Source organism: Muntiacus reevesi, chromosome X, assembly GCF_963930625.1.
Source record: "Muntiacus reevesi chromosome X, mMunRee1.1, whole genome shotgun sequence".
Classification (NCBI taxonomy): domain Eukaryota; kingdom Metazoa; phylum Chordata; class Mammalia; order Artiodactyla; family Cervidae; genus Muntiacus; species Muntiacus reevesi.
This window is the reverse complement of record NC_089271.1, coordinates 73105609-73121141: the sequence shown is the minus strand read 5'-3', so window position 1 is coordinate 73121141 and position 15533 is coordinate 73105609.

The window sequence follows — 15533 nt, the reverse complement described above, 5'->3', positions numbered from 1 at the left end:
GATGAATAACAAGCTGGAATGAAGATTACTGGGAGAAAAATCAATAACCTCAGATATGCAGATGACACAACTCTTATGACAGAATGTGAAGATGAACTAAACAGCCTCTTGAGAGTGAAAGAGAAGAGTGAAAAAGCTGGCTTAATACTCGCCATTCAAAAAATGAAGATCATGGCATCTGGTCCCATCACTTCATGGCAAATTGATGGAGAAACAATGGAAACAGTGACAATCTTTATTTTATTGAGCTCCAAAATCACTTTGGATGGTGACTGTAGTCATTAAATTAAAAATTGCTTGCTCCTTGGGAGAAAAGCTATGACAAATCTAGAGAGCACATTAAAAATCAGAGTCATTACTTTGCCGACAAAGGTCCATCTAGTCAAAGCTATGGTTTTTCTAGTAGTGATGTATGGATGTGAGTTGGACCATTAAGACGGCTGAGCACAGAATTGATGATTTTAAATTGTGGTGTTGAAGAAGAATCTTGAGAGTCCCTTGAACTGAAAGGAGATCAAACCAGTAAATCCTAAAGGAAATCAACCCTGAATATTCATTGGAAAGACTGATGCTGAAGCTGATGCTCCAATATTACAGCCACCTGATGCAAATAGCCAACTCACTGGAAAAGACTGTGATGTTGGAAGGAGAGCAGGCAGGAGGAAAAGAGGATGACAGATGATGAGTAGGTTGGGTGACATCACCACCTCAATGAACATGAACTTGAGGAAACTCCTGGGGATGGTGAAGGACAGGGAAGTCTGGCATGGCACAGTTCATTGGGGTCACAAATAGTTGGACATGACTGAGCCACTGAACAATAGCAACAATGAAAAACTATGAGCAAAAATTTGTTAATCTAGATAAAAATACACTAATTCCTTTAAAGGCAAAGTCTGACAAAATCATAGCATAAGAAAATAGTACTGTGTATATATCTATATCTATCTATCTATCTATATTAATAAATGGAATTAATTAATAATATTACATAACTGAAAGCTCCAGACTCAGGTTCACTGGTGAATTCTACCAAATTCTTAAGTAGGAATTATATCAATTGTCTGAATTATCTTTCAAAAGATAGAATCAGTGTTAAAACTTCCTGACTCATTCTATATGACAAATATTACTCCTCAACCAAAACCAGATAAGGGCACTACAAGAAATTAACAAAACGTGCTTATCAAAATTTCCCATGAAATTAGGTGACAAATTCCTCAACAAAATAATAGCAAAGCATATTTATCCCATGTTAAGGCAATAATTATATCCTATGACCAAGCATTATTTATCTTGGCATGCAAGACTTATTTGAACTTCAAAAATTAATTAATATCATCTATCATATCAGTAAAGTTAAATTTAAAAAGTCATGTTAGTGTCTATAGATATGAACAAATATTTGACAAATTCAAAAACCACTCAATAAAAGGTCTCAACAAGTGAGCAAAAGACAGAATGACATAATTATCTGCACAGAAAATATCAAAGAATCAACAACAACTTCCTGGAGCAAATAAAAAATTATAGAGAAATTTGAAGATGTAAAGTTAATACATGTAAGTCAATCACTTCCTTTATATCAGCTAAAAGCAAATTGAATTTTAAATAAAAAACATATTTTCATTTTTATTTGCACTCAAGATAATGAAGTTCTCAGGTAAAATTATAAAAATTATGTGCAAAATATCTAAGAGAGTAAGTTCAAACTCTGATACAATAAATGAAGCATCTAAATAAATGGAAATATATTATATATTTATGTGTAGAAAGGGTTGATATTTTCAAGATGTCAGTTATTCCTAAATTAATTATAGATTCAACACAATCCCCATTAAAATTCTAGGAAGTTATTTTGTGCATACTGACAAGCTTATTTTAAAGTTTGTATGGAGATAAAAAAGATTAAGACTATCCAACACAATAATGAAGGGAAAAAGCAATGTATGAGAACAGATTTTTACCATATATCAACATTTTTTTTAATGCTTCAATCTTCAAAATGTGTGGAATTGGCAAAAAAAAAAAAAAAGAAAGAAAGAAAAAGAATAAAAAGATAAAAAACTCAAACAGATAAATAGAATAGAGAGCCCCTAAATAGACCTCATGGATATAGTCCAATGAGCTTTGCCAAGGAGCAAAGTTAATTTGATGGTAAAAAGATAATCTACCCAACAAATGACTAGAGAAGGATTGGGCATCTGTATTAAAAAATTGAATCTAGACAAAGACTTTTCATCCCTTACATAACTTAACTCAAAAGGATACAGAACAAATGCAAAATGTATAAAACTATTAAAATCCTAGAATATATGTAAACATCTGGATGATTTTGAATATAGTTATAACTTTTTTTGAAAATATCAGAGGCATGATCTATTAAAATTAGCTAATAAATAGACTTTATTAAAATTAAAAGCTTGTATTCTACAAAAAAAAAATGTCAAGAGAATGAAAAAAATCCAAATTCAGGAATCATATTTGCAAAAATACATCTAATAAAGAAATGTTATTTAAAATATACAAGAGGGAATTCCCTGGTGGTATAGTGGCTAAGACTATGCTCCCATTACAGGGGATCTGGGTTCGATCCCTGGTCAGGGAACTAGATCCCACATGCCACAACTCATACTATATGCAGCCAAATAAATAAAAATTTAATAAAAAATTTAAAAAATATACAAAAAATGAATAAAACTCAAAAGCAAAGAAATTAAAATATTCATTTTATTATTATTATTATTATTATTTATAATATTGAATTGATTTTGCCATACATTAACAAGAATCCACCACAGGTATACATGTGTTACCCATCCTGAACCACTCCTCCCACATGCCTTCCCATCCCACCCCTCTGGGTCATCCCAGTGCACCAGCCCTGAGCACTTTGTATCCTACATCAAATCTGGACTTGTGATTCATTTCACATATTATAATATACATTTTTCAATGTCATTCTCCTAAACCATCCCACCCTCGCCTTCTCCCACAGAGTTCAAAATACTATTCTATACATCTGTGTCTCTTTTACTGTCTCTCATATAGGGTTATCATTACCATCTTTCTAAATTCCATATATATGTGTTAGTTCACTAGGTTGGTATTTTTCTTTCGGGCTCATTTCACTACGAATAATAGGCTCCAGGTTCATCCACCTCATTAGAACTGATTCAAATGTATTATTTTTAATGGCTGAGTAATATATGTATATGTGTATATGTGCCACAATTTTCTAATCCATTCGCCTGCCAATGGACATCTAGGTTGCTCCCGTGTCCTGGCTATTATAAACAGTGCTGTGGTGAATATTGGGGTGCACATATATCTTTGAATTCGGGTAGCTGCAGTGTGTATGCCCAGCAGTGGGATTGCTAGGTCATATGGCAGTTCCATTTGCAGATTTTTAAGGAATCTCCACACTGTTCTCCATAGTGGTTGTACTAGTTTGCATTTCCACCAACAGTGTAAGAGGGTTCCCTTTTCTCCACACCCTCTCCAGCATTTATTGCTTGTAAACTTTTGGATAGCAGTCATTCTGACTGGCGTGAAATGGTACCTCATTGTGGTTTTGATTTGCATTTCTCTGATAATGAGTGATGTTGAGCATCTTTTCATGTGTTTGTTAGCCATCTGAATGTTTTCTTTGGAGAAATGTCTGTTTAGTTCTTTGGCCCATTTTTTGATTGGGTCATTTATTTTTCTGGAATTGAGCTGCAGGAGTTGTTTGTATATTTTTAAGATTAATTCTTTGTCAGTTGCTTCATTTGCTATTATTTTCTCCCATTCTGAAAGCTGTCTTTTCACCTTGCTTATAGTTTCCTTTGTTTTTCAAAAGTTTTTAATTTTAATTAGGTCCCATTTGTTTATTTTTGCTTTTATTTCCAGTATTCTGGTAGATGGGTCATAGAGGATCCTGCTGTGATTTATGTCAGAGGGTGTTTTGCCTATGTTCTCCTCTAGGAGTTTTATAGTTTCTGGTCTTACATTTAGATCTCTAATCCAGTTTGAGTTTATTTTTCTGGATGGTGTTAGAAAGTGTTCTAGTTTCGTTCTTTTACAAGTGGTTGACCAGTTTTTCCAGCACCACTTGTTAAAAAGATTGTCTTTTCTCTATTGTATATTCTTGCCTCCTTTGTCAAAGATAAGGTGTCCACAGGTGCATGGATTTATCTCTGGGCTTTCTGTTTTGTTCCATTGATCTATAAATCTGTCTTTGTGCCAGTACCATAGTGTCTTGATTACTGTAGCTTTGTAGTAGAGCCTGAAGTCACGCAGGTTGATTCTTCCAGTTCCATCATTCTTTCTCAAGGTTACTTTGGCTATTCGAGCTTTTTTGTATTTCCAAACAAATTGTGAAATTATTTGTTCTAGTTCTGTGAAAAATACCATTGGTAGCTTGATAGGGATTGCATTGAATCTATAGATTGCTTTGGATAATATACTCATTTTCACTATATTGATTCTTCCAATCCACAAACAGGGTATATTTCTCCATCTATTTGTGTTTTCTTTGACTTCTTTCACCAGTGTTTTATAATTTTCTACATATAGGTCTTTTGTTTCTTTAGGTAAATATATTCCTAAGTGTTTTATTCTTTTCGTTGCAGTTGAGAATAGAATTGTTTTCTTAATTTATCTTTCTGTTTTCTCATTGTTAGTGTATAGGAATGCAAGGGATTTCTGTGTGTTACTTTTATATCCTGTGACTTTACTCTATTCATTGATTAGCTCTAACAATTTTCTGGAAGAGTCTTTAGGGTTTTCCATGGAGAGCATCATGTCATGTGCAAACAGTGAGAGTTTTACTTCTTCTTTTACAATCTGGATTCCTTTTATTTGTTTTTTGCTCTGATTGCTGTCACCAAAACTATGTTGAATAGTAGTGGTGAGAGTGGGCACCCTTGTCTTGTTCCTGACTTTAGGAGAAATGCTTTCAATTTTTCACCATTGAGGATAATGTTTGCTGTGGGTTTGTCATATATAGCTTTTATTATGTTGAGATATTTTTCTTCTATTCCAGCTTTCTGGAGGGTTTTTATCATAAATGGATGTTGAATTTTGTCAAAGGTTTCTCTGCATCTATTGGGATAATTTTTTTTTCAATTTGATATTGTGGCTTATTACGTTGATTGATTTGTGGATATTGAAGAATCCTTGCATCCTTGGGATAAAGTCTACTTGGTCATGATGAATGATTTTTTTAAATATGTTACTGGATTCTGTTTGCTAGAATTTTGTTAAGGAGTTTTGCATCTATGTTCATCTGTAATATTGGCTTATAGTTTTCTTTCTTTCTTTCTTTTTGTGGCATCTTTGTCAGATTTTGGTGTTAGGGTGATGGTGGCCACATAGAATGAGTTTGAAAGTTTAGCTTCCTCTGCAATTTTCTGGAAGAGTTTGAGTAGGATAGGTGTTAGATCTTCTCTGGATGTTTGGTAGATTTCAGCTGTGAAGCCATTTGGTCCTAGGCTTTTGTTTACTGGAAGATTTCTAATTACAGTTTCAATTTCTATGCTTGTTATGGCTCTGTTAAAATTTTCCATTTCTTCCCGGTTCAGTTTTGGAAAGTTGTACTTTTCTAAGAATTTCTCTATTTCTTCCAAGATGTCCATTTTATTGGTATATAGTTGCTGATAGTAGTCTCTTATGATCCTTTGCATTTCTGCATTTTCTGTTATGATCTATCCACTTCATTTCTAATTTTGTTGATTTGATTCTTTTCCCTTTGTTTCTTGATGAGTTTGGCTAATGGTTTATCAATTTTATTTATTTTCTCAAAGAACCAGTTTTTGGCTTTGTTGATTTTTGCTATGGTCTCTTTTACTTATTTTGCATTTATTTCTGCCTTAATGTTTATGATTTATTTCCTTCTACTCACCCTGGAGTTCTTCATTTCTTCCATTTCTACTTGCTTTAGGTGTAGGGTTAGGTTATTTATTTGTCTTTTTTTCTTGTTTCTTGAGGTAAGCCTGTATTGCTATGAGCCTTTCCCTTAGCACTGCTTTCACAGTGTCCCATAGGGTTTGGATTGCTGTGTTTTCATTTTCATTGATTTCTATGCATATTTTGATTTATTTTTTTAATTTCTTCTGTGATTTTGGTTATTCAGAAGCGTGTTTTTTAGCCTCCATATGTTGGAATTTTAAATAGTTTTTCTCCTGTAATTGGCATCTAACATTACTGTGTTGTGGTCAGAAAAGATACTTGGAAAATTTTCTTTTCTTTTCTTTTTTTTTTTTTTTTAATTTACCAAGGCTAGATTTATGGCCCAGGATGTAATCTAACCTGGAGAAGTTTCCATGTGCACTTGAGAAAAAGGTGAAATTCATTGCTTTGGGGTGAAATGTCCTGTAGGTATAAATTAGGTCTAACTGGTCTATGTTTCATTTAATGTTTTGGTTCCTTGTTAATTTTCTGTTTAGTTGATCTATCCATAAGCATGAGTGGGGTATTAAATTCTCCCACTGTTATCATATTATTGTTAATTTCCCTTTCATACTTGTTAGCATTTGTCTGACATATTTCAGTGCTCCTATGTTGGGTGCATATATATTTAAAATTGTTATATCTCCTTCTTGTGTTGATAATTTGATCATTGTGTAATGTCCTTCTTTTTCTCTTTTCACAGCCTTTATTTTGAAGTCTACATTATCTGATATGAGTATTTCTACTCCTGCTTTCTTTTGGCCTCTATTTCCGTGGAATATCTTTTTCCAGCCCTTCATTTTCAGTCTGTATGTGCCCCTTGTTTCATGGTGGGTCTCCTGTAGACAATATATATAGGGGTCTTGTTTTTGTATCCATTCAGCCCGTCTTTGTCTTTTGGTTGGGGCATTCAACCCATTTACATTTAAGGTAATTATTGATAAGTACGATCCCATTGCCATTTACTTTGTTGTTTTGGCTTCAAGTTTATACACCCTTTCTGTGTTTCCTGTCTAGAGATGATCCTTTAGCATTTGTTGGAGAGCTGGTTTCGTGGTGCTGAATTCTCTCAGCTTTTGCTTGTCTGTAAAGCTTTTGATTTCTCCTTCATATTTGAATGAGATCCTTGCTGGATACAGTAATCTGTGTTTTAGGTTGTTTTCTTTCAACGTTTTAAGAATGCCTTACCAGTCCCTTCTGGCCTGAAGACTTTCTGTTGAAAGATCAGCTGTTATCCTTATGGGAATCCCCTTGTGTATTGTTTGTTGTTTCTCCCTTGCTGCTTTTAATATTTGTTCTTTGTGTTTTATATTTATTTATTTGTTTAATATGTGTCTTGGGGTGTTTTGCCTTTAATTTATCATGCTTGGGACTCTCTAGGTTTGTTGGCCTTGGGTGATTATTTCCTTTCCCATTTTAGGGAAGTTTTCATCTATTATCTCCTCAAGTATTTTGTCATGGACTTTCTTTTTGTCTTCTTCTTCTGGGTCTCCTATGATTTGGATGTTGAGGCGTTTCACATTGTCCCAGAGGTCACTGAGGTTGTCCTCATTTCTTTTAATAATTTTATTTTTATCTTTTCTCCTCTCTGTTTCATTTATTTCTACCATTCTATTTTCTACCACACTTTTCTTGTCTTCTGCCTTCGTTATTCTACTGTTGGTTCCTTCCAGAGTGTTTTTGATCTCATTTATTGCATTATTCATTAAATATTGACTTAAAATTTTTTTTCTTCTAGGTCTTTGTTAAACATTTTTTTTGCATCTTCTCAATTCTCTTCTCCAGGCTGTCTATCTGTAACTCCATTTTGTTTTCAAGATTTTGGATCATTTTCGCTATTATTACTCAGAATTCTTTATCAGGTAGATTCCCTATCTCTTCCTCTTTTGTTTGTTTTTTGTTTGTTTGTTTGTTTGGTTTGGTTTGGTTTGGTGGGAATTTATCCTGTTCCTTTACCTGCTGGGCATTTCTCTGACTTTTCATCTTGTTTATATTGCTGTGTTTGGGGTGGCCTCTCAGTAAACTGGCAGTTTGTGATTCCTCTTTATGGTGGAAGTACCTCACTGTGGGTGAGGTTGGAGGGGTGATTTGTCAAGGTTTCCTTGTTAGGGAAGATTTTGTCAGTGTTCTGGTGGATGGAGCTGGATTTCTTTTCTCTGGAGTGCAATGAAGTGCCCAGTAATGAGTTTTGAGATGTCTATGTGTTTGGTGTGACTTGGGGCAGCCTGTATATTGAAGCTAAGGACTATGTTCCTGTGTTGCTGGAGAATTTGCGTCATATGTCTTTCTCTGGAATTTTACCCTTGGGTGCTGCTTTGTTTCATTGTAGGTATGGATGCATTTGATGAACTCCTACAGACAATTGTTCCTTGGGGTCAGGAGTTCTCTGGTTGTCTTAGGATTTGGACTTAAGCCTCCTGCCTCTGGTTTTCAGTCTTATTCTTACAGTAGCCTCAAGACTTCTCAATCTTTATAACACTAATGATAAAGCATCTAGGTTAATGATGAATAGTTTCTCCACAGAGAGGGACTCCCAGAGAGGTACACAGTTACGTGGAGAAGGGAAGAGGTAGGAGAGAGATAGAGGTGACCAGGAGGAGAAAAGGGGGAATCAAAAGGGAAGAGTGCAAGCTAGCTAGTGATCACTTCCTATATGCTTTCCATAGTCTGGAGCCCTCAGGGATGTTCACAGAGTTACACAGAGAAGAGAAGAGGGAGGAAAGAGACAGAGATGGCCAGTAGGATAAAAAGGGGAATCAAAAGGAGAGAGACTGCTCTAGCCAATAATCTGTTCCCTAAATGTTCTCCAGAGCCCAGAACACACAAGAGATTCACATAGTTGGGTAGAGAAGAGAAGGGGGAGGGAGGAGATAGAGGCGACCTGGTGGAGAAAAAAGAGTCCAAAATGGGAGAGAGCAATCCAGCCAATAATCTTGCTCCCAAGTAAAAATGGGTACTGAGGATTGGGTTCTCAAAGGTACAAAATTGATAAGAAATACCAAAAAGAAAAGATTACAAATCTAAAGGTTGGATTCTGAAAAATACAATATTAAAGAAAAAAGCAGGGGAGGAGCCAAGATGGTGGATGAATAGGATGGGGAGACCACTTTCTCCCCTACAAATTCATCGAAAGAACAATTGAACTCAGAGCAAACTTCACAAAACAATTTGTGATCACTAGCTGAGGTCATCAGGCACCCAGAAGAGCAGCCCATTGTCTTCTAAAGGAGGTAGGACAAAATATAAAAGATAAAAAGAGAGACAAAAGAGCTAGGGACAGTGACCCGTCCCAGGAAGGGAGTCTTAATAGAGAAAGTTTCCAAACACCAAGAAACCCTCACACTGGTGGGTCTGGGGGAAGTTTCTCAATCTCAGAGGGCAACCTAACTGGGAGGGGAAAAATAAATAAAACCCACAAATCACATGCTTAAAAGCAACTCCCAGCAGAAAAGTACCCCAGACGCCCGCATCCACCACCAGCAAGTGGGGGCAGAACGGAGAGGAGCGGACGGCATTGCTTAGAGTAACGACTGGGCCTGAGTGCCCTGAAGGCAATTGGAGGGAGCTTTTGTGAGTTATCAACTTAAGCTGTGAGATAGCAAAAGAGAGAGAGAAAATTAACCGGCCCGAACACACTGCCGGTCGTTCACAGAACAAAGGGACCGAGCAAGTCCAGAGGAGCTAGTCAGCTGCAGACCGACCCAGCCCCGCTGGAGCAGGAGCACCGCTGGAGGCAGGAGGCAGGGGGGAAGGGAAAGAGGCAGGCTTGGTCCCAAGGACCACACTGCAAACAGGCCTCCAGTTTTTAACCAAAGACTTCCTGAGATTCTGGATGGTCGACATCCGCCGGGAGGGTTGTGGCTAGACACAGGGCGCACGCACCCGACAGGCGCGGGCGGAAACTGAGGAGGAGACCTCGGAGGGGAGAAGGTGCGCCACACCCAGGGAGAGTGCGCCCATCAAGCTCCTGGCTGCCTGAGCTGCTTGGGCCGGGGAAGGCACAAAACGCAGGTGCAGTCGAGTCTGCCCTTTTGTGGAACACCCGAGGGTTGGAACCGCATGCAGTGCAGGGCACGCTCCATATAGAGCAGCCGGGGTCTGAGCAGCGTAGACAGGGAAAGCAGAGCCAGTCCCTCCCCACAGGGCGACAGAACTAGCAACCTGAACAAGAGACCACCTCCGCCCGCCTGTGTCAGGGTGGAAATTAGGCACTGAAGAGACCAGCAAACAGAAGCCAAATAAACAAAGGGAACCACTTCAGAAGGGACCAGTGCAACAGATTAAAACCCCTGTAGAGAACACTGACTACACCGGAAGGGGCCTATAGATATCGAGAAGTATAAGCTGGAATGAGGAGCTATCTGAAAGGGAACCAAACCCACACTGACCGCAACAGCTCCAGAGAAATTCCTAGATATATTTTTACTTTTTTTTAATTAAAATTTTTTTTCTTTTCTTTTCTTTTTTACTTTTTTCCCTTTTATTTTCTTTTAAAATTCCCTATTATTCCCCATTACTCCTTAACTTTCATTTTCATATGTTTTTACGATTTTTTTAATTAGGAAAAAAATTTTTTTCTTGTTTCTTTTTTCTTTTTTTCCTTTTTCTCTTATTTCCATTTAAAGTCCTCTATTAGTCCTATACTATGCCTTAATTTTCATTATCATTTCACTATAACCTTGTAAAAAGAAAAAAAAAAAGAGAAGCCCTATTTTTAAACCAAACTTCATATGTATTTCTAAAATTTTTGTGTTTTTGTTTTTTATTTTAATACTGTATTTTTAAGAGTTCAACCTCTAGTCTAGATTTTTAATCTTTGTTTTTCAGTATGTGATATAAATTTTGAACATTTAAGAATCCAATATTCAGTTCCCATTTTTATTCAGGAGTGTGTTGATTACTCTCTCCCAATTTTGACTCTCCATTTTCTACCTCAGAATACATCTATTTCCTTCTTTCCCCTTCTCTTCCCAATCCAATTCTGTGAATGTTTGTGAGTGTCTGGGCTATGGAGAACACTCTGGGAACAGAAAACTGAGTAGATCTGTCTCTGTTCTCTTGAGCCCCCCCCTTTTCTCTTTCTGCTCATCTCTATCTCCCTCCTCCCTCTTTTCTTTTTCATGTAACTCTGTGAACCTCTCTGGGTGTCCCTCACGGGGGAGAATCTTCTCACCATTAATCTAGAAGTTTTATTATCATGGATGTATAGTTGGAGAAGTCTTGAGACTACTGGAAGAATAAAACTGAAATCCAGAGGCAGGAGAATTAAGCCCCAAACCTGAGAACACCAGAAAACTCCTGCCTACATGGAACATTAAGTAATAAGAGACCGTCCAAAAGCCTCCATACCTACACTGAAACCAACCACCACCCAAGAGCCAGTAAGTTTCAGAGCAAGACATACTATGAAAATTCTCCAGCAATGCTTGAACATAGCCCTGAGCATCAACATACAGGCTGCCCAAAGTCACAGCTAACACATAGACCCATTTCAAAACTCATTACTGGGCACTCCATTGCTCTCCAGAGAGAAGAAATCTAGTTCCATGCACCAGAACACCGACGCAAGCTTCCTTAACCAGGAAACCTTGACAAGCCAATCGTCCAATCCCACCCACTGGGTAAAACCTACACAATAAAAAGGAACCACAGACCTCCAGAATATAGAAAGTCCACTCCAGACACAGCAATTTAAACAAGATGAAAAGGCAGAGATATACCCAACAGGTAAAGGAACATGAAAAATGCCCACCAAGTCAAAAAAAGAGGAGGAGATAGGCAATCTACCTGAAAAAGAATTTAGAACAATGATAATAAAAATGATCGAAAATATTGAAAACAAAATGGGGTTACAGATAAATAGCCTTGGGGCAAAGATTGAGAAGATGCAAGAAATGTTTAATAAAGACCTAAAAGAAATAAAACAGAGTCAATTAAAAATGAATAATGCAATAAATGAGATAAAAAATTCTCTGGAGTGAACCAAGAGTAGAATAACAGAGACAGAAGATAGGATAAGTGAGGTAGAAGATAAAACGGTGGAAATAAATGAAGCAGAGAGGAAAAAAGAAAAAAGAATCAAGAGAAATGAGGACAACCTCAGGGACCTCTCGGACCATGTGAAACACCCCAACATTCGAATGATAGGAGTCCCAGAAGAAGAAGACAAAAAGAAAGGCCATGAGAAGATACTTGAGGAGATAATAGCTGAAAACTTCCTTAAAATGGGGAAGGAAATAGCCACCTAAGTCCAAGAAACCCAGAGAATCCCAAACAGGTTAAACCCAAGGAGAAACACCCCAAGACACATATTAATCAAATTAACAAAGATAAAACACAAAGAACAAATATTAAAAGCAGTGAGGGAGAAACAACAAATAACACACAAAGGGAATCCCATAAGGATAACAGTTGATCTATCAATAGAAACCCTCCAGGCCAGAAGGGAATGGCAGGACATACTTAAAGTAGTAAAAGAGAATAACCTACAACCTAGATTACTGTACCGAGCCAGGATCTCATTCAGATATGAAGGAGAATTCAAGAGCTTTACAGACAAGCAAAAGCTGAGAGAATTCAGCACCACCAAACCAGCTCTTCAACAAATGCTAAAGGATCTTCTCTAGACAGGAAATGCAGAAAAGGTGTATAAACGTGAACCCAAAACAACAAAGTAAATGGCAACGGGACCACACCTATCAATAATTACCTTAAATGTAAATGGGCTGAATGCCCCAACCAAAAGACAAACACTGGCTGAATGGATACAAAAGCAAAACCCCTATATATGCTGTCTACAAGAGACCCACCTCAAAACAAGGGACAAATACAGACTAAAAGTGAAGGGCTAGAAAATAATATTTCACACAACCAGAGAACAAAACAAAGCAGGAGTTGCAATACTCATATCAAATAAAATAGACTTTCAAATAAAGAATTTGAAAAGAGACAAAGAAGGACACTACATAATGATCAAAGGATCAATCCAAGAATATATAACAATTATAAATATATATGCACCCAACATAGGAGCACCGCAATATGTAAGGCAAACGCTAACAAGTAAGAAAGAGGAAATTAAGAGTAACACAATAATAGTGGGAGACTTTAATACCCCACTCACAACTATGTATAGATCAACTCAACAGAAAATTAACAAGGAAACACAAACTTTAAATGGCACAATGGCCCAGTTAGACCTAATTGATATCTATAGGACATTTCACCCCAAAACAGTCAACTTCACCTTTTTCTCAAGTGCACACGGAACCTTCTCCAGAATAGATTACATCCTTGGCCGTAAATCTAATCTTGGAAAATTCAAAAAAAATTGAAATCATTCCAGTCATCTTTTCTGACCACAGTGCAGTAAAATTAGATCTCAATAACAGGAAAAAAAAATTGTTAAAAATTCAAACATATGGAGGCTAAATAACACACTTCTGAATAACCAACAAATCATAGAAGAAATCAAAAAATAAATAAAAATATGCATAGAAATGAATGAAATGAAAACACAACAACCCAAAACCTATGGGACACGGTAAAAGCAATGCTAAGGGGAAGTTTCATAGCAATACAGGCTTACCTCAGAAACAAGAAAAACGTCAAATAAATAGCCTAACTCTACACCTAAAGCAATTAGAGAAGGAAGAAATGAAAAACCCCAGGGTTAGTAGAAGGAAAGAAATCTTAAAAATGAGGGCAGAAAGAAATGCAAAAGAAACTAAAGAGACCATAGCAAAAATCAACAAAGCGAAAAGACGTGTTTTTTTGAAAAAATAAACAAAATTGACAAACCATTAGCAAGACTCATTAAGAAACAAAAAGAGAAGAACCAAATTAAGAAAATTAGAAATGAAAATGGAGAGATCACAACAGACAACACTGAAATACAAAGGATCATAAGAGACTACTACCAGCAGCGCTATGTCAGTAAAATGGACAACTTGGAAGAAATGGACAACTTCTTAGAAAAGGATAAATTTCCAAAACTGAACCAGGAAGAAATAGAAGTCTTAACAGACCTATAACAAGCAAGGAAATCGAAACTGTCATCAAAAATCTTCCAGCAAACAAAAGCCCAGGACCAGATGGCTTCACAGCTGAATTCTACCAAAAATTTAGAGACGAGCTAACACCTATCTTACTCAAACTCTTCCAGAAAATTGCAGAAGAAAGTAAACTTCCAAACTCATTTGATGAGGCCACCATCACCCTAATTCCAAAACCAGATGAAGATGCCACAAAAAAAGAAAAATACAGGCCAATATCACTGATGAACATAGATGCAAAAATCCTTAACAAAATTCTAGCAAACAGAATCCAACAACATATTAAAAGAATCATACACCATGACCAAATGGGCTTTATCCCAGGAATGCAAGGATTCTTTAATATCTGCAAATCAATCAATGTAATACACATTAACAAACTGAAAGGTAAAAATCATATGATTATCTCAATAGATGCAGAGAAACCCTTTGACAAAATGCAACACCCATTTATGATTAAAACTTTCGAGAAAGCAGGAATAGAAGGAACATAACTCAACATAATAAAAGCTATATATGACAAACCCACAGCAAGCATTACCTTCAATGGTGAAAAATTGAAAGCATTTCCCCTGAAATCAGGAATAAGAAAAGGGTGCCCACTCTCACCACTACTATTCAACATAGTGTTGGAAGTTTTGGCCACAGCAATCAGAACAGAAAAAGAAGTAAACGGAATCCAGACAGGAAAAGAAGAAGTGTAACTCTCGCTGTTTGCAGATGACATGATCCTCTACATAGAAAACCCTAAAGACTCTACCAGAAAATTGCTAGAGCTAATCAACGACTATAGTAAAGTTGTAGGATATAAAATTAACACAGAGAAATCTCTGGCATTCCTATACACTAGCAATGAGAAGACATAAAGAGAAATTAAGGAAACAATACCATTCACCATTGCAACAAAAAGATTAAAATACTTAGGAGTATATCTATCTATAGAAACAAAAGACTTATACATAGAAAACTAAAACACTGATGAAAGAAATCAAAGAAGACACAAACTGATGGAGAAACGTACCCTGTTCATGGATTGGAAGAATCAATATTGTCAAAATGGCTATTCTTCCCAAAGCAATCTATAGATTCACTGCAATCCCTATCAAGCTCCCAATGTTATTTTTCACAGAACTAGAACAAATAATTTCACAATTTGTATGGAAATACAGAAAACCTCGAATAGCCAAAGAAATCTTGAGAAAGAAGAATGGACCTGGAGGAATCAACCTGCCTGACTTCAGACTCTACTACAAAGCCATAGTCATCAAGACAGTATGGTCCTGGCACAAAGACAGAAGTATAGATCAATGGAACAGAATAGAAAGCCCAGAGATAAATCCATGAACCTATGGACACCTTACCTTTGACAAAGGAGGCAAGGATATACAATGAAAAAAGACAACCTCTTTAACAAATGGTGCCTGGAAAACTGGTCAACCACTTGTAAAAGAATGAAACTAGAACACTTTCTAACACCATACACAAAAATAAACTCAAAATGGATTAAAGATCTAAATGTAAGACCAGAAACTCTAAAACTCCTAGAGG